General features: G+C 40.3%; 1 protein-coding gene across 3 annotated transcripts in view; it reads right to left on the minus strand.

Annotated features, from left to right (window-relative positions):
* Positions 1 to 20,210, minus strand: part of SP1173 — a 432,536-nt gene that overhangs the window by 284,252 nt on the left and 128,074 nt on the right. For 2 of the 3 annotated variants that reach the window (XM_067136907.2, XM_067136908.2), the window contains exon 2: positions 11,668 to 11,711. The exons of the other annotated variant lie outside the window; for it this stretch is intronic. The gene's annotated coding sequence lies outside the window, so the exon portion shown is untranslated. The remainder of the gene's footprint in view (positions 1 to 11,667; positions 11,712 to 20,210) is intronic. 3 annotated transcript variants of the gene reach the window in all.

A 20,210-nucleotide genomic window follows, 5' to 3' on the forward strand; every position in this document is an offset into this window, starting at 1 on the left:
CGAAACCCCGGCTCCTTGTCCAAGTCGTCTTAGGGATTTTATAGGCGTATGTTCTAATCTTTTTGCGATTTCATTTACTTTTCCTCGTTAAGTACATGTTTTTTTAACACTTCGCTTCTTATCGAGTAAAAAAACAGTTCCTCTCAATTTGTTTCCGAGTTTCCGTACGGTATCTCTATGTGGAGGGCGTACACCTGGAAATTGTCACAAATCGCCTAACGACTTCCCTGCAAGACTCTGTTTTCACATGATAATCGTGCATAAATATACACTTTCCTGTACCGTGTACGCATGTGGAGGCATTATGAGAATTATACTTCACCGGGCGAGTTGGCCATGCGGTTAGGGGCACGCAGCTGTGAGCTTGCATCCGGGAGATAGTGGGTTCGAATCTCCCTGTCAGCCTTGAAGATGGTTTCCCGTGGTTTCACATTTTCATACCAGGAAGATACTGGGACTGTGCCTTGATTAACGTCACAGCCGCGTCCTTTCCACTTCTAGGCCTTTCCTATTCCATCGTCGCCAGAAGACCTATCTGTGTCGGCGCAACGCAAAGCAAAACTGTAAAATAAAAAGAGAATTATAGCCCGAAGTAACACTTCACATCTTGAGAACAGTTGGAGCGACAGACCAACACTTAATACACGTTCTAAGCACGGACCTGAACTGCGAAGTGCGGGCATTCCGGTGCTGTTGCTGCGCTGTGTGACGGGAAGTGATGAGTCAGCGAGATGCAGATAAGCTGGGCGCGCCTGCCGGCCAACCGATGAGAGGAACTCACTGTATTGTGTGTTGATGAAGTGTTCATGCACTGATGATAGTTAAAATATAGTTCATTTTAAATTAGTGTGGAGAAGTTACTGAATAACCTAAGTGCAGTTCCCACCCGTTTAATCGTTTTCAGAGGTTAGGTAATGCCGTAGTGGATGTACCAGTACACAACCTCATGTATACGTCTGGGAAAGAACAGAAAATTACCATGATCTATCAAAATTCGAGGGATCCATTTTGATGAATTCCGGCGCCCAAATCACGGATTTTCAACTTAATTATTTTATTATAACATCTCAAATGACGTCCGAGTATGGAGCAAGTATTAACGGTACATGTTAGCTTTCAAGCGTGGGGCTAATGAATTGAATAGTAGAGCCGAGTTATTTCACTGTTCATTCCATCCTTTCTGCATCCTTTATTTTATATACTTTACACCTTCCCCATTCTCATCTACCTTCAGTTTTTCTTTACCTTTCTTTGTTTGTTATTCTTTGATCTTGATTTGTAAAATTAAATATTCCTCACGTTTCTAATCAGTCTGATAGAATAATTGCTGGTACTGTCAATATAACATGTTCATATTACAACCGCTAAATTCATGAAATATAGACGCTATCAATTACGATCAATGTATGTATATTTTGTGAAGTGGCATATTGTTATTACATTAGTATCGATTTATATATTGTAGCCGACTGAGGTCAGACCACGTATTATTTGTGTATTATATTTGTAAGGGACCAGGAATTGCGCAAGTTGTTGTGAATAATAGATTTTTGGGAGGAAGGAAGTACTGAGCGCTTGGCTTATTTTCTGGCTCAGGTGGAAAATTTGTTTTATGCAAGGACAGATGCATTGAACGCTTGAGTTCCGCTAGCTAGCTCTGCGAGCCGAGTCTACAGGTATAAAAGTAGGAACATGTATACAGGATAAAACTGATATTGCAGCAATGAATGGGTGAGGTTGTGACGTTGCTCACACAGTTTATTTTTCTTTGTGAATCAGTGCAGGTACATTGAGACAGTGATTTATTTATAAAAGTTATTAACTTGTGAAATGATACTGCTTATCAAGCATCTTTACGTATAAACTTACTCCATAGTGTGGAGATTAGTTTGCGGCTATCGGTTCTCAGTTAGTGAGATGCGTAGTGTAACGGCATTAAGAATACGCCATCAATGTTCAAGACTAATAGCTCGTTTTAGGGTAATAGTCTGCATATTATTGAACGAGCTCAAGTCCAGTTTATCAACAATTTCATCGGAAGGAAAAGTTGGCTCTTGTAAGCGTGATAGCGTGGAGAGACGGAGAAATAAGCTGTTCGAGTCACGGAGGGTACCGGAATTTTGTCCGACAGGAGTTATTTTACGTGCCGGTAAATCTATCGACACCAAATACCACTGGACTGAGCCGGGATGGAACGCACCAATTTCAGCTCCGGAGGCCAGCGCTCTATCGCCTGACCCCACTCAGCCCAGCTCAGGGAGGTGCAACGTGATGCCAGCTATTACGTATCCTGCGCGGCAAAAATCCACAAGACGACCCGAATCTCATTAAGTAATAACTAATAAGAAATGTGGGACGACAAGTGTGGGCCTGTTAAAATGTTGAAAAGAAAAAAAAAAATCATCAAGGCAACTGCGACGGAAGGACAGAGGAGAAGTATGTAATTTGTAAACTCGTGCTATTAATGTTGTTCTGATCGGGTTTTTGATGAGTGTACATTTTGGTATATGTTGTTTGAGATGCTTCTTTGAATACTACCAGACTGTTTTTTTAAATATTTTTTTACAAGTTGCTTTACGCGTCGCACCGATACAGATAGGTCTTACGGCGACGATGGAATAGGAAAGGGCTAGGAGTAGGATGGAAGCGACCGTGACCTTAAGTAAGGTACAGCCTCACCATTTGCCTGGTGTGAAAATGGGAAACCACGGAAAACCATCTTCAGGGCCGCCGACAGTGGGATTCGAATCCACTATCTCCCGAATACTGGATACTGGCCGCACTTAAGCGACTGCAGCTATCGAGTTCCAGACTGAGCCGGGATTGGACCCACCAAGGATTGTGAGACGCTTAGTTAATTCTTAGAGGCTTGCAGACTGAACGCTGAAAAGCCTGACAGGCTATACCTGATAATTTTTATTTGCCTAACTCTCTACCGAGGAGAATGGCGTGCAAAGTTGCGGATCCTGCAATATCACGGGGAAAAGATGATCATCATCATCATCATGAAGAAGATTTTTTCCGATTTTGTTTGTTTGTCTGTTCTTCGTGGATAAATCTTTAATGGCATGCTATTCCTCAATTCTCTCATTTTCAGAGGGTGTTAGGTAAGGCCCAACAGAATACCAGACTTGTAGTTCATGAACGCGACCTGGAATGTGATTTTAATTTAAATCTGAAGGATCCTCTCATATACCCTGGCCACATTTATCGTTTTTATTCATTAATTTCGGTCATGATAAATAATTTCTGTGTTAAAAGAGAAGTACTAAATAACAAGTGGCACGCAACACGGGAGTAATAAAATTATTAGTAGAAATCTAGAGGTAAAAACTGGTTGAAACAATGGCAGGCGAGTGCTTGCACTGAGGAGATGGAATGAACTCGCCGTATGAGGCTGTGCATATGAACCGGCTTCTGTAGTGGGATCATGTGAGGCGAGTAGAGGAGCTCAGGTTACCTAGGAGAACAACGGAAGTGGCCATGGAGGGTAAGAGGAGCAGAGGGAGACCTAGGCGACGGTAGTTAGACTCGGTTTTTAATTATTTGTAAGACGTCTGGAACTAAACGAGTCCACAGAGATAGTTGAAAATAGATTATTGTGAGGCACTTAATTAATTCACAAAGGCTTGCAGAATGAACGCTGAAAAGACTAATAGGCTATACTTGTTAGTTTCTATTTGCCTAACTCACTACTGAGTAAATAGACCAGTGCTAATTAATTATTAAACTGCATGTAATGGGTTAGGTTCCAATAGATGGAATATTTCTTCCTCAGCTGCTGATGTTCTGTAGCTGAAGGATGAGTATTCATTCATTCATTCATTCATTCATTCATTCATTCATTCATTCATTCATTCATTCATTCATTCATTCATTCATTCATTCATTTCATTCATACATTCATTCAATTATGATCACTCTCTCCGCAATTACTGATTATCCGTGACTGGAAGTGAAGAGTTTACTTTTCCTTTCATGTATGCATGAATGTTATCCATTAAATGAATGAATGAATGAATGAATGAATGAATGAATTAATGAATTCAGAATATAATATTCTCTCCGTAGCTGCTGGGGTTACGTAGCTATAGGCCGAGAGTATTCAATTCATTGATTCATTCATTCATTCATATACACATTCAATTATGAATGCTCTCTGCCCAGTTGGTGGTTATTCATGGCTGGGAGAGACGTGTTTTATTCATTCATGCATGCATGAATACAATTCAGTCATCCAATAATTATTTAGTTCATTCATTCATTCATGCAGCCAGTCAATTCGTGCATGATGTCTGTTGAATGTGGAGGAGAACTCTGTACAAACTTATGGAATAAACAAACAAACACACAAACAAACAAACAAACAAACAAACAAACAAACAAACAAATAAATAAATAAATAAATCCTCTCATAGAAATATAGTGCAATTTGAGAAGCCTGCCTCTGTGGCTCAGACGGCAGCGCGTCGGCCTCTCACCGCTGGATACCGTGGTTCAAATCCCGGTCACTCCATGTGAGATTTGTGCGGGACAAAGCGGAGGCGGGACAGGTTTTTCTCCGGGTACTCCGGTTTTCCCTGTCATCTTTCATTCCAGCAACACTCTCCATTATCATTTCATAGCATTTATCAGTCATTCATATCACCTTGGCGACCCCATTGTAATAATATCTGGTTCATTCATTACATCCCTGACCCGGTCAAAGACTGGAAAACAGGCTGTAGGTTTTCATTTTCATTGAGAAGCCTAGGAATACAAGTAGTAGAACAGGAAAATGACATAACAGAAAAGCGAAGTAACTGGAATGGAGGGTTGGCGTTGTTGATATAGACTGTTTATTAAATGAACTGAGAAATGAAGAAGTGTCCGAGCTTATTGATCATTTTGTGAAATTTACGTTTTCACAAACGCGGATGCCCGAATGGAGGATGCTATCGTGGAAGGGGTATGGTACTAGAAGTGCAATGAAAAGAAAGATATGTACACGAGGCAGAAACCCTGGAGGTATATCACTTCTAATAAAAGAGCAGATTAGAAATCAGACCGAGGAATTATCTAACGACATGGGGGATGTAGTTTGGATAAAACTCAAAGTGAATGGTAGAAGACAGAAATAAATGTGTTGAATTCCTATATAATCATTCGCGAGGGTCACAACCTTTTTCCGTTTTTTTGTATAGGATCTAATAGAAGAAATGAACATGAACCTGACATTCATGTCGTCACTCTTGTCGAGAAATTTCCGACAATTTGTTTATTTTGTAAAACGATTGAACCCTTTAAGGATATATATTCAACTCTTTACACACGTTGAAAGCAACAATAGCTTCGAATGGCTGTGTATCCAAAACTGCATTTTATCGTACTGCCCATTATCGTTATTAACGTTAAAAGGGTCGAAGGTGGGTTTACGTACGATTTGAGATGTTTCGAAAAGAACATGTGGACCACTTCCGCTCTTCTAAAGTGCAATAGTTTATTTTATTCTATGTTGGCTTCCCTTACTTTTATTTACTTAATATTGAGAAAACATTGTTCTCGGTCCAGGGTCCACCACTCAAACAGTCGACGCCATCCAAGACCTACTCCAATCCTCAGAGGCTCAGACCGTAATATTAAAAAAGTCATGGCGGCCGAAGTAGCCGGACTGTTGGTATTGGCTAACACGAAAATATCACGTACAACGGCGGTAATTTAACATGATAAATGCAACATCATAGCGAAAATCGCTTTTTACGAACGAAAACGCTTCTCTAACAAGTACGCGCCGCACATAATCAACTAGAATAACGTATATTCTACTAGAAAAGAGAACAAGCTGATTATTTACAAATTTCAGTTAGTCAAAAAACGTTTTCACTTCGATTGACTTCGCTGGATGGATGAAATTACATGATAAAACTGTTAAAATTATATTTATAACATCATTTTGAATGTTTCAAAATAAATTAAGGTGCGAAATTCCTCAATTTATTCGCTCTCATGAGAACTATAAAATATAATTTATTGCTTTAGTTTTGAAGTGGTGGACAATTCCCTATATTCAGCACCCAATGAAAGGGAAGTACATCGGAAATAATGTTATTGGATTTACGTCCCATTAACTATTTTACGGTTTTCTGAGACACCGAAATGCCGGAATTTAGTACCGCAGGAGTTCTTTTACGTGCCAGTATATCTACCGACACGAGGCTGACGTATTTGAGCACCTTCAAATACCACCGGACTGAGCCAGGATGGAACTTGCCGACTTGGGGTCAGAAGTCCAGCGCCTTAACCGTCTGAGCCACTCATCCCAAGTCCACCCGAAATGATTATGTTAGCCCAGTGAACGGCCAGGGTTATGCTAACATAATGTTGACATCATATGGCATAACAGCACTTCACACCATGATAATCAAACGTTCAGACACTAAAAATGTAATACGGTTTTACCCATTTTACCCATTAAACATGAGTGCAAAAACTCTATTGACTCTAAACATTGATATTTAACCTACGTGGACGAGCTTCAGTTCGGTGTAGTCTGCTTGATAACAGATAACCACAGCACAAATTGGAAGGTGATGGTAGTGTAAAACCATGCGTTACAAACCCAGCTAATCCCTCCAAGTCACTGTTTCTTCTGTGTAACAGTGTACAGATTGCTCCATCTGTCACACTTATAAGTTTTGTTATACTCCAAGATCTAGACAAACATTTCCGCAAGCAATCACAGATTATTGTAAAATACACTTGCATCTAAATCACTCGACACTTTGAAGCATATAGACACTGACAGAATATCACAATATCAATTACCGTATATTCTATCAAAATTAATATTTTTCGAGGAACACGAATAGGTTCACAGTTTGGAATTAGAGAAAAGTCTTCCCTAACCTCAGACTTATTCTAAAAAAATGTAGGCACACTACAGTTTTGTCATCGACTTCAAAATAATCACGATGCATTTTCCTAACGCATTTCTCTCTTAATGTTTTATTCCGTAGAAACTTGAGAATAGTTGTATGAGAGGCATTACCATAGTTAGACTTAAATCTGGTTCACAACACGATTAAAACAAACACATTCCCACATTACTGCATATAATTACAGATCCTAAGTGTCCACTGACTCATATAAATACACTCACACAACTTATATTCTACAAAGAAACTAACATTTATCGTCAACTTTCACGAAATTACACCGACTACATACGATAAGAACAAAACAAACAAACCCACATTTCCAACATGTCCAGCTACTCTATTCGCCATCTTTGAACGATCGAGAGTAGAATTAAGATCTGAGGATTGGAGTCGGTCTTGCGCCATCCACAAAATAATTGATATCATTCAAGAATCAGTCGATAGATGGACTCGCCCACATGACGGAGTGCGGCCATTTGGTATCCAAGTGACTGTTTTACACGCAAAGCTTCTGATGGTATGTTTTTACTTTGGTAGAAATTGGGAGCCGTAAGCAATTTCAATATCGTAATGCTCCCTCCACTTTCTGCATGATTTTGAAGAACGCAAATATGGAATTCGACATTATGTGAAATAAATTTACTAGTGCGAGAGTACCTTCGTCTTCCGAGGGAGACATGTCGTTAGTCACTGACTGATCATTTCTGCAACATCATCTGCCATATCACCTTGATGGGTCTGTCTGGTGAAAAGTTCGCGTAATTAAAAAAGAACATAATGAATTTTAAGAGATGATGAGATGGCTAAGGCTCACTGAATGTGTTATCAGCCGTCTTAAGTTGTAATGAGCATGCCATTTGAAGAGAGGATTCAAGCCTGGCTTCACCTTGCCCAACTATGACGGGCCGTGGGCGTACAAAAGGTGATTCGTCTCGAGTTACGATGTCCTTCATTACTGCAACAATAAAAATAATGATACAAGTACTTACGGGGTACTTTTTTCCTGCACTGAAGAGTCTTTCATTCAGTTATCCGCTATTCTCCAATCTATAACTCTGACACCCTCATTTATCATCAACAAATTAGGGTGCTTCTCTTATTCATCCCTCTTCGAGATAGTATTATCATCATCATCATCATCATCATCATCATCATCATCATCATCATCATCATCATCATCATCATCGAAGCCTGCCTGGTGACCAAAATCGTTAAGGCGTCAAGTTTATATGATCTGACATCGTGGTTAGTCGATTCGAGTCCCTTTGGTTTTCACCATCAGAATGTTGGCCGGCAGGGTAGGGGAGGTGGTGGTTACAATTTCTAATCACTAGATTACGTGCCAATAGCCTGGATTAAACTCCAAATCCCCCGCAGCGTTCATATGGAGTGAGGGCATATGACGCTGTTAATGGTGATTCGTCCGTCGGATGGGGACGTAAAGCCTTCAGCGGACCCCTTGGTGGTATTCGGCAGGAGTAGGCTATGTGCCACCGGGTTTCACGCTCTCCCTTCCTATTATCATATATCACGCCATTTATTTCATCTCATTAACTCCTCTGATGTGGTCAACGTCAGGAAGGGCATCCGGTCGTAAAAATTCGCAACGAAGATTCATCTCACTTCATACCCGAACCCGTAGAGAAACGGATCAAGGGTTGGACATACACAAAATGACTCCATTGTTCTACCCCTGAGTTATAATAAAATATTCTGAATAGCGATGATAAAGTTCAGAGAATACTCGAAGTGCGCAGTATCTGGATTCCTACAGAACGCCGTTTTGTTTTTCCTAGAGTCAGGAATTGGAGTACTCATGTCTATTATTTTAATAATTTTGATCGTATAATGTTCCATTTATAATATATAAAAGTTGTAAGAAAGTATAGGATATATTTTAAAGGCAGATAAATAGTTTCTTTACGGTCAATTTTCGTATTTATTAATGTAATTTTTTCACTGTGATTAATGAAGCTTGCTTGAAGGAAAATTTGACATCCAAAAAATGATTTCGTCTTTCGGCAATCTGTGTAATTTCCTCTGGCAATTAACACATTGTGAGACGTGATGGTAAACAAAGTGCCCAACTTGCTCTTACTTGTGTCATCGAAGAATACTAAGAAGTTGTATGTAATCAGTATAACAATTAAAAGTGAAAGAAGGAATCACGTGATCATATATCACATCACTGATTCCATCAGACCACGGAGGAACTGAAGACGCTAAGGGCAATGTATTCTGTTTATCGACATTCACCTCACCCTTCCAAGGACGACGCTTTGAACTGATCTACCTGAGTGCCGCTACTGCCGACAGTGAGAAGTGTGGGAAAGCAAGTGATTTGTAAAAGAATAACAGAGTTCCTCCCACTTGGGCTGGTGCACTGCTCTGGAATGCTGTCGGCCCACCACAAGCCAGAAACTGCGAGCTGCATCCTACATGGACAAAAGACCTTGTCCTGGCTCCATGACTGAATCAGTCCCTCCAAGCCATGGAGCGCAGCAAGAAAGAAGATCAACTCATGTGTAAAGCAGTGAATCGTATTAAGATTTTCAGTAACGGCTGCTTACAATGGGAGAAATGAGAGACCACGACTATTGTCATACTGTGGGACAAACTATTCTATAGAGCTGTGGAAATATACGGTAATTTAAAATAAATTTATGTCACAGTCAATGTGGGTCAGACAGAATTTTTTAAATTTTACTCAAAGTCACGATCATTGTTTTTATTTGGGACCGAAACATTCCAAAAGTACATTGTAAAAACCGCTGCAAATAATAATCCAGTTCTATCCAGTACCCTGTGTATCTGTTCCTCTACTGTGTAGTGTGTAGACCTATACAGTACGAATACGATCAGAATTACCACGTAGCCCCTTTATGGTATTGTGGAATGGGTGGGTCGTCATGTCTCAAGGATGTTCGAAATGATTGGTAAAGCTGAAATGTCCACCCTATTATATTGGCAGCGAGTATGAAATGGGATCTGGTTTGACATATTCGGATGCCATTGCATGCTAATAAGGTTGTAACACGGGATGATAGGTAGATGTCTAGATTGAGGAGCGTTTTGTACAACTGCGATTGCTGTCACAAGTACATTCTACAGGCACGTAGAAGATGGTTTAAGTTCACGAAATCACCAGGTTCTTTGGTGACTGAAGCGTTCCGATTCCATCCATATCTTAGTTTCAATCCTAATGTAGATATAATTATGCCATATATTGTGGGACATCTTTCTGTTATCGGTTTCTGTGAGACAGTGGGTTGAATGGCGGCGTAGTGTTTACCTTTCAGGTCTTGTGAATGTATTCAGTCGTTCTACCAGTTGGGCGAGAGTGTTTTTTACTGTTATGAGTGAAGTCTCCATAGGAAAATTTGGGTGTTTGTAACCGAACTTACGATGCAGTTTATTTCGGTCATCCTTGGCATTATTGACATAATATAAACAACACGTAAGGTGCATCTCTTCACCGACTGTCGCTATATTCTATCTGTGTTATTGTTTAAATATTGCAATGAAAAATGAAATGGCGTATGGCTTTTAGTGCCGGGAGATCCCAGGACGGGTTCGGCTCGCCAGGTGCAGGTCTTCTGATTAAACGGCCGTAGGCGATCTGTGCTTCGTGATGAGGATGAAATGATGATGAAGACAACACATACACCCAGCCCCATGCCAGAGAAATTAACCAATGATGGTTAAAATTCCCGACCCCGCCGGGAATCGAAACCGGGACCCCTGTGACCAAAGGCCAGCACGCTAACCATTTAGCCACGGAGCCGGACAAATGTTCCGATGCAGGCGTTCAATTCTTCGAAGAGTACTCCTAGAGTTGTTACGATTATGGCTAAAATTTCGGTGACAAATATGTAGATGTTCCCTGAGTGTCAACGTTACTGTGCGAGGGCAGCGCAGCATGCGGGAGAATATCTAAACTTGGGCACAGTGGTTATTTTGATTCAAGGTAACTCCGTTTATTACCCAGCAGAGGTAGTTGGATTTAGAAGAGCAGACAAGAGGTCATTCGGCACCCCATGTCGTACAACGTTAGAAGGTAAAAGACCTCGAGCATCACTTTTGTTGTTCACCCGACAGAATTAATTTAAACTCAGCATAGGTCACCCAACAGAGTTCTGGCTTCTCTGTTAATCAGTAGAGTAAAACGAAACGTCGAAATTTACACACTGGCAGCCAAAATGGTGTCAAATATAAATGCCCACATACGGTAGCGGGGTTGATTTTTTTGCTTATAAGTTGCTTTACGTCGCACCGACACAGGTAGGTCTTATGGCGACGATGGGACAGGAAGGGGCTAGGAGTGGGAAGAAAGCGGCCGTGGCCTTAATTAATGTACAGCCCCAGCATTTGCCTGGTGTGACAATGGGAAACCACGGGAAAGCCATCTTCAGGGCTGCCGACAGTGGGGTTCGAACCCACTATCTCCCGAATACAAACATTATTATTATTATTATTATTATTATTATTATTATTATTATTATTATTATTATTATTATTATTATTATTATTATTATTATTATTCAGATATACCCAAACTGTCACACTTAGGTGTTCAGACCGATCACGATGAATATTTCATTAATGTGCCTCTGTCCTGAAATATATTCACATACTAGTTGGCAAAGAAAACTTCTTTACAAATGGCAATCATGAAATATTATGGTAGTAAGAGATTTATTTTGATTCTGTTAGAATAAGCCTACACTATTTGCTCGAACAGTACACAGACCTGGGTAAAACTTGCTTCACTCCAATAGAGAAGAGGGTCAGTACCTGAAAAGAAAAACTGCGTATTAGAATAAAAGAATGAATATTGATTTATTACTAACTAATCAAGAAAATAAATAAATAAATAAATAAATAAATAAATAAATAAATAAATAAATAAATAAATAAATGGCCTTCCTCCCTGCTTAACATAGATATCCTTAAACACTCCCCACTTTAAAAAAAATGGCATTTCAATTGTTCATTTCGATGTGCTGCCCGCACTACTATGAGTACTTCTTAAGACAACAGGCCACGAACTTCTTTACAACAATATGACCACAATACAAAACCTGAGAAATCCATTTAAAAGCAGTTAGAGACTAATTAACAGAAAAGATCAGTCAATGAAGGTCTTACTGACGTGAGAACAACAATTGCCGTTCATTAAACGTAAGATGATGGTTGTCCAGTTGTACTTCCCCTTAAAACAATAATCACCACCACCAATATTAAACGTAACAAGCTCGCACAGTGCATATGGGTCACATTTTCAGTGTTATTTTGGAACATTGCTTTTACACGTTGTTTTAAGTCGCACCGACACAGATAGGTCTTACGGCGACGAAGGAACAGGAAAGAGCTAGGAGTTGGAAGGAAGCAGCCGTGGCCTTAATAAGGTACAGCGCCACGTGTGAAAATAGGAAACCGCGGAAAACCATCTTCTGGGCCACCGACAGTGGGGTTCGAACCCATTATCTTTCGAATACTGGTTACTGGCCGCACTTAAGCGATTGCAGCTATCGAGCTCGCATTATTTGGAACAATTTTGCTTGTTTAGAATGTTATATTTTGGCGTTTTACATGGATTTTTAATTTAAAATTAATTTTTTTACATATTCAACAGAACCAAAGAATGAGTTACGATTGCATTTATTTATTCAAACAACAGTAAGGTAACCATTTCGGAGTAAATTCTTACTTTGCTATTCATTCCGAGTATTTGAAGAAACACCCGAAAATACCTTCTGTTTTTATCAATCAATCAATCAATCAATCAATCAATCAATCAATCAATCAATCAATCAATCAATCAATCAATCAATCAATCAATCAATCAATCAATCAATCAATCAATCTATCTATCTATCTATCAATCAATCAATCAATCAATCACTGATCTGCGTTTAGGGCAGTCGCCCAGGTGGCAGATTCCCTATCTGTTGTATACCTAGTCCTTTCTTAAATAATCGCAAAGAATTTCGAAATTTATTGAACATCTCCCTTAGTAATTTATTCCAACCCCTTCCTAAAACGAATATTTGCCCCAGTTTGTCTTCTTGAATTCCAGTTTGATCTTCATATTGTGATACTTCCTACTTTTAAAAACATCACACAAACGTATTCGTCTACTGATGTCATTCCACGCCAGCTATCCACCGACAGCTTCGAACATACCACTCATTCGAGCAGCTCGTCTCCTTTCCCCCAAATCTTCCTACCCCAAACTTTACACCATTTTCGTAACGTTATCCTTTGTTGGAAATCACCCAGAACAAATCGAGCTGTTTTTCTTTGGATTTTTTCCAGTTCTTGAGTCAAGTATTCCTGGTGAGGGTCCCAAACACAGGAGACTTGCACGCCCTCTCCTTTAAACCCTTAAATCAACCTCTAAATATCTTCTTTACCAACTGCAGAGATCTGTACCCTTTATTTAGAATCCCATTTATGTGATTACCCCAATGAAGATATTTCCTTATATTAACACCTAGGTACTTACAGTGATCCTCTTAAGGAATCTTCACCGGGCGAGTTGGCCGTGCGCGTAGAGGCGCGCGGCTGTGAGCTTGCATCCGGGAGATAGGGGGTTCGAATCCCACTGTCGGCAGCCCTGAAGATGGTTTTCCGTGGTTTCCCATTTTCACACCAGGCAAATGCTGGGGCTGTACCTTAATTAAGGCCACGGCCGCTTCCTTCCAACTCCCAGGCTATTCCTATCCCATCGTCGCCATAAGACCTATCTGTGTCGGTGCGACGTAAAGCCCCTAGCAAAAAAAAAAAAAAGGAATCTTCACCCCATCAATGCAGTAATTTAAACTGAGAGGACTAGAGGACTTTAATCTTTCTCAGTAGATACCTCTTGTGTAAAAAGCGCATTCCTTCAGACTTTACGATCTACCTTAGGTGTCACGTACGTCAAGTCACAGTGGACGATAGAATTGAAAAGGGGCCGATGACCTTCGATGTTAGGCCCCTTAAAACAACAATCATCATCATCATCATCATCATCTGAACTGAAAAGCTATCAACGGCTATCCTAGACCTGTCTTTATCCTGGGCCTATTCCCAAAGCAATACATTTCATTTTCTGTCCAAATAATTACAAACAGTGATCCCTTGACACACAAATACACGAAATGACTCAGTTTAATGAGGTGTACAGTTATAAGGATCACCATGAGGCTGAATGAAACTAAATAAAGTGCAAATGATCTTAGGCTATTGGTTACCGCCTGCGTAATAATAATAATAATAATAATAATAATAATAATAATAATAATAATAATAATAATAATAATTGATAACAGCTGAGCTTTTAAAATGGTGTGTCATAAACAGTTACGGACTCTTTGAAGATATTTGGAAAACAGAGAAGATCCCGAAATAATATAATAATGGCGTATAGCCTCCGGAAAGGCCTAGTGCAGACCTTTCACATTGACGTCAATAGGTGACTTGCATGGCTGTGAGGATGGGGCCCTACACGTTATGAATTGCAGTGCTGAAGACGGCACTTGGGCTTAAACGGCATCCGTATTGTCAGAATTCATTTCATCGACTCCGACTGATGCTGGCCGTTTTCGATTAATTTTTCCATGTCACTCCGTCCCAATCCCCAACCGTAGGGGTGCTAGGGGTGTCTTACCACCTACAGTATTTTTCTCCAGATAGTAAGTCATATGGGTACCAAGTTTGGTTGAGACCTGTGCTGAAACATACAAAAATATATCCTTAATCTCGGCCATTTTGAATATATTCTTTTTCACCCACAATACCTATGGAGACTTAAACGGCATCCGGAGTATTATTATTTATCTCAGCGACCCCGAAAACTATGGATTCAACACTAATAAGTCGTTTTCGATTATTTCTACATGTCACTCCCTCCCCACTTCACCCCTACATTTGCTATGGGTGCCTTACCCCCACACTATTTCTCTCCATGTAGTATTAAGCCGTATTTAAACCAAGTTTGGTTGAAATTACAAGTTTGCCTATGGACGCTTGCCATTTTTAACTGTTCAGTTTCTCCTTACCTTGACGTGATATTGCTCCTTAACTGTATGCAGCCCGCCAAATACAGTCATTTAGTGATCTGATTTTATGATTACTCAAAGCTGATCAATGCCTGATGATTCGCCAACAGGTTCATTCCGGAGAAGAAGAAAAACGAAAGCAAATCGGTCCAGTAGAACGGCCGGCCATACTGGGCAACGCTATTTTTAGTCATCTGTTTTAGTATATATAGTCTGTAGGAGGCCCCGAGGTTCACTCAGCCAACGCTAAAACCGAATACCAGGTTTATTCCTGGGGACAAAGACAGCTTGAGTGCTAATCGCTCTGACCGATGTAGTGCCCAGTTACGGATAGTGGAAGCCTTCACTTCCCGCTCCTCCAGAAGCCTCCATGGCCTATACGCAGATGTCTTTGGTTTGTACAGGCGCCATTCTTCATTGACACAACGTTTCTGCATTGAGCATCAGCCATCCGACGTTTATTTGTTAAAGGTTTTCTTGAGTCGATGAAAGCTAGTTCCACTGAGAAATCAGGATATAAGCAATACTGCATTTTGATCCACTTGTCTCTGTCTAGGCGAATACCAAGACAGAATACACATGGAATGATTCACCTATATCAACGCAATTGCTCGTATTTGGAATGAATCTTAATCTTATTAGAGGTTTTCTATAACGAAATATTTTCTGTGCTAATACACAAACACAGCAGAATCATGTTTATCCAGCTCAAACACGGAGGGTTCGATTCGGATAACCGAAAATCCTGATGATCTCGAAATTTTGCTGACAACATAAGTAACGCCCTTAGGCTACATTTTATTGCACTTTTATGAACGTTTACAACACAATTAACAATAACGAAGCAGAAGAAGTATCTGAATTTTTAACAATAAATACAAATTTATAACTTTGATTTCAGTGAATGTACCACACATTATTTTTATTCATAAAGAAGTCTGTGAGTTTCTTTTGACCAAGCGAGTTGCTGTGCGGTTTGGGCCACGTAGCTGTCAGCTTGCATTCGGGAGATAGTGGGTTAGAACCAGCGTATATTATATTTTACACAATAATTTGTATTCTTTTTCTAATGTTTCATCTCAGATTACAACTTAGGAATTGGCTTGTTCATGATCATGAACTTCTGTGTTTGGTAATGCAATGCTATCTGTCAGGGCATGAGGAAAATAAAAGGATAAATAAGCAACAATTTACAATCATGGTGGAATATGCATCGTGAAAGGAAATCCTAATTTAATGAGCGATTAAAGTCAAATTACATTACACAGACGAGGACATAGTCATAAGTGGATAAAAATATACAACGATCCTTTCGTACTATCTCGTACGTTAAAATGTATATATATATATATATATATATATATATATATATCAGTGAAATCAGGTTCCTCTATGAACCAGAGGTAGAGTATCGGATACCGGATTCCAAGATCGTGGGTTCAAACCCGGCAGAGGTAGTCGAATTTTTGAACGGCGGAAAAGTAGACTTCGACACTCCATGTCGTACGATGCAGGCATCAAAAAGATCTCTGGTGACATATTTGGCGTTCTCCCGACAAAATTAATTAAAATTCAGTCATACATCATCTACCAGACATCCAATTTACGCTGCTGATAGAGTAAAACGGAACAGCGAAATTGATTTGCAGTGGCCTAGATGGCGTCAAATAAAAATGGCTGCACACGGTAGCTGAGACCATACTATTATTATTATTATTATTATTATTATTATTATTAATAATAATAATAATTATTATCAATAATAATAATACCAAGACAGAATACACATGGAATGATTCACCTATATCAACGCAATTGCTCGTATTTGGAATGAATCTTAATCTTATTAGAGGTTTTCTATAACGACATATTTTCTGTGCTAATACACAAACACAGCAGAATCATTGGTAATCCAGCACCAACGCTGACTATTAATTAATAATAATAATAATAATAATAATAATAATAATAATAATAATAATAAAACTCAGTCTTTTATTGATCTAATTTATTTCAGGATAACCCAATAAATGCACACCCATACACACATATTCGTTTAGACCTTGGTGGGACACGCGACAGCCAGCACCTCTGCCGCCCTCAGCCCAGCAACCAAACCCCAACACACAGTTTCACACTGACTCCACGACGGCGTCCAACACTGACTCCGAATCCAGCACCAACGCTGACTATAGTTCCACCACGGAGCCCAACTCTGACTGACTGTCCGTGGTTAGCCTCACTTTTTATAGCTAATATGATGCGAGCCAGACCATTCGCGAGGTGGCTAGAGGCTGAATCTCCAATAAACACACGGTAAGCCAACCGACGAGAACAATACACGGGAAGGCCAACTCCAACCCACAAGCCGACTGGAAAGTCCCCGGTCGTCTGAGTCGCTAGCCCCTTCCTGAAAGTACCCAAAGGGACTACCACGGGGCTGGTACCACGTAACATTATTATCAGTGAAATTAAGAAAATATATTCTTTAGGAATGGCGTCCATTTCATATTCCCACAGGAGACGAATTTTCATGGAGAAAAGTCACATCAGGAAGGGTTAAAGCATTTCTGTTTATTCTTTCTTTTCAAATGTAAAGGATCATTCATCTTAGATTTAAAACAGGTGTAGACATATGATACACAGAATTAGTCCGGATATGCGTATTAACGGGGTTATACCGTATTATTGCGGCTAGGGGCGTCACTGTTACCACACTTTAACACTTCCTGTGTGAATGAATAATGTCCGATGTCTTGGTCGTCAGTTTAATGCCAAGGTGCGAACGAATACATTAGGAATCCTCTGGAACGAGTGTGGAAGAATCGCATTCACGGTGCACTTTCCATTACCACTATACGTACAGTAACTGCTGCTTTTACAAACAGTAGAGAAATGGATGACGATGATGATGATGATGATGTTTGTTGTTTAAATGGATCTAACAGCTAGGTCATCGGCCCCTAATGGTACGAGGTGAACGAAATGAAAATTAAAACTTCAAAATGTATCCACTGACTAGAACCTAAAACGGATGATGATGGAAATATGATCGTGAAACAAAACAATCACTGGATCCTGTTCACAATTACTGGGATCAAACTCATTATCTAAAGGGGTCCAAAATCCATGTCAACGGCCCCTCATAACGGTACGAATCACTGGTAAAGCAGAACCATGGTGCTCGTCCTATAGTGGTACTAATCACAGGTAATGTAGACTCATGGTGTTTCTCGCATGGTGGTACTAATCACAGGTAATATAGACCCATGGTGTCTTACACACAATGGCACCACTCACAGGTAACACAAACCTATGGTGTTTCACACATAAGACATCATGGTACGACTCACAAGCAACGCAGACCGGCGGTGTTCCTCACTTAGTGGAACTAATCACACGCCTCGTATACTCATGGTGTTTCTCACATAATGATACTAATCATAGGCAATGTAGACCCACGGTGCATCACACATTATGGTAACGCCCACAGGCAACACAAACCGATGATGATCCTCACATAATGGTACTACTGTTCTCAGGCAACGCAGAACCATGGCGTTTCTCTTAAAGTGGTACTATTCATAGGTAACGCAGAACCATTCTGAACACAGTGGAACCGACCGGTAGAATACACACGATGACCAATAATGGTACTGCTCCTGCAGTATGTAAAGTAGACCCATGGTTTTCCTCGCAAGGTGGTACTAGTCGCAAGCAACCTCGACCCATGGGTGTTCCGCACGTAATGGTACTAATCACAAGTATTCTCATGGTTCTAATTTCGTCATCCCTTGACCGCCCCTTTTAGTCACGTCTTACGATAGGCAAGGAATACCGTGGATGTATTCTTCGTCTGCGCCCCCCCCACCCACAGGGGAAGTAGGAAAATCGTCCTTCACTGTAGCAGTTACCTTAATATCTTATTTGGTTATGCTGAAATGATTGGAAAGAGAAGTTGGTACAAAAAATATCGTTGTATCTTCTGGCAGAGAGCGAGATGAGTGCTCCAGACAATCCAAGCCTCCCTCTGCCTTCAGAGTCATTATCTCAATTGATGTTAATATCATTAATGCAGTCAAGGGAAGGCACAACAATGGCTAATGAGATACCAGACATCTTCTTGGTCACTCGCACTAGTTCGTCAGTAAAGACCTTTTTTATACAGAGCTGAATATGCAGACCTGTTAGCCATGAAGTACGGGTCGTCTAGCTGTGAGTTGACATTCTGGAGATTGTGGGCTCGAACTCAACCGCCGGGAACACTGAAGATACTTAACAAATACTATGTTCAATTTCAGTGCGATACGTCCGCCTATGAGCGTCGATAGGTATATTGCTGTAGTATCGACAGCGACCTCAAGATCAATAGGCAAGTATCATGAATAGGGCGCGGATTTTGCCTATTTGCCTGCTTTATTCCTTTAATCTGAAAGGTAGACTTTTAAGTTACAAACCCGTATCATTCTACGACGAGTTTAAAACTGCATTTTTGAGCTCGCATCCGGGAGACAGTGGGTTCGAACCCCACTGTCGGCAGCCCTGAAGATGCTTTTCCGTGGTTTCCCATTTTCACACTAGGAAAATGCTGGGGCTATACCTCAATTAAGGCCACGGCCGCTTCCTTCCCATTCCTAGCTCTTTCCTCCTGTCCCATCGAAGCCATAAGACATATCTGTGCCGATGCGACGTAAAGCAAATAGCAAAAAAAAAAAAAAAAAAAGCCTGCATTTTATAGTGCTATAATGCCTATTTAATACATTAGTGCCTATTCTGGTCGTTGATGCCTAAAACTCCCCTTGTTTAGATAATTTGTACCGAGCTCGATAGCTGCAATCGCTTAAGTGCGGCCAGTATCCAGTAATCGGGAGATAGTGGGTTCGAGCCCCACTGTCGGCAGCCCTGAAGATGGTTTTCCGTGCTTTCCCATTTTCACACCAGGCAAATGCCGGGGCTGTACCTTAATTAAGGCCACGGCCGCTTCCTTCCAATTCCTAGGCCTTTCCCATCCCATCGTCGCCATAAGACATATCTGTGTCGGTGCGACGTAAAGCAAATAGCAAAATAATAATAATAATAATAATCATAATAATAATAATTTGTCCATTTTTCGCCATACTCTTTCAGTACTTGAAATCAAACTGTAGTTTTAACGTAAATGTTTCGGGAGCTAAGCACTCCCTGCAAATTGGTATGAAATTAAGACATTTCACCAGGAAAGGATAAATTTGCTTAATGACGTGATTAA

Source organism: Anabrus simplex, chromosome 1 (assembly GCF_040414725.1).
Source record: "Anabrus simplex isolate iqAnaSimp1 chromosome 1, ASM4041472v1, whole genome shotgun sequence".
Classification (NCBI taxonomy): Eukaryota; Metazoa; Arthropoda; class Insecta; order Orthoptera; family Tettigoniidae; genus Anabrus; species Anabrus simplex.